A 1,182-nucleotide genomic window follows, 5' to 3' on the forward strand; every position below is an offset into this window, starting at 1 on the left:
GAAATATAAATAAAATATTTACAAAAATGCAACAGTGGTCAGGAGAGTAAGAATGTAAGCCATAGACTGAGAGAACTGTTTTGCAAATGACATACCTGATAAAGTACCATTATCCAAAGTAACAAAAATTCTTTTCAAACTCAACAATAAAAAAATGAACAACACAATTAAAATATAGGAAAACGATCTGAAGAGACTCCTCACCAATGAAAGTATGCAGATAGCAAATAAACATATGAAAAGGTGCTCCAGTATCATACATCTTAGGGGAATTGTAAATTTAAAGAACGAGGTACCATTACAGACCAATTAGAATGGCTAAAATTCAAAACATTGACAACACCAAATGCTGACAAAGATGTGAGCAACAGGAACTCTCATTCATTGCTGTTGGGAATATAAAGTGGTGCTGCCACTTTGTAAAACATTTTGACATTTTCTCACAAAAATAAACATACTCTTATTGTACCATGCAGCCATCACACTCCTTAGTATTTACCTAATGGGACTGAAAATTTATATCGACACAAAAACATTCATACAGATGTTTATAGCAGCTTTATCTTAATTTGCCAATTTGAGAAGCAACCAAGAAGTCCTTCATCAGGTAAATGAATAAGTAAACTCTGGTACATCCAGGAAATGGAATATTATTAAACACTCAAAAGAAATGAGATATCAAGCCATGAAAAAACATGGAAGCAATGTAAATGCTTATTACTAAGTGAAAGAATCCAATCAGAAATGGCTACATGTGATTCCAATCATATAACATGCTGGATAAAGCAAAACTATGGAAATAGAAAAAAGATAAGTGATTTCCATGGGTAGAGGGAAGAGAGGGATGAATATACATATCACAGAGAATTTTAATGGCTGTGAAACTACTCTGTGTGATACTACAATTGTGGATACATGACATTATATATTTTTCAAAACCTGTATCATGTACAACACCAAGAGTGAATCCTAATATAAACTAGAGACTTTGGGTGATAATGATATATTAATGTAGGTTCGTCTATTATAACAGATATATCACTTTGGTGGAGAATGTTGATAATGGGGGAGGCAGAGAGTATATAGGAGATATCTGTACCTTCTGCTGAATTTTGCTGTGAGCTTAAAAGTGCTTTAAAAAATAAAGTCTATTTATAGAAAAAAAAAGATTTAAAAATAACA

This window comes from Propithecus coquereli, unplaced genomic scaffold (genome assembly GCF_000956105.1).
Source record: "Propithecus coquereli isolate 6110/MARCELLA unplaced genomic scaffold, Pcoq_1.0 Scaffold6, whole genome shotgun sequence".
Classification (NCBI taxonomy): Eukaryota; Metazoa; Chordata; class Mammalia; order Primates; family Indriidae; genus Propithecus; species Propithecus coquereli.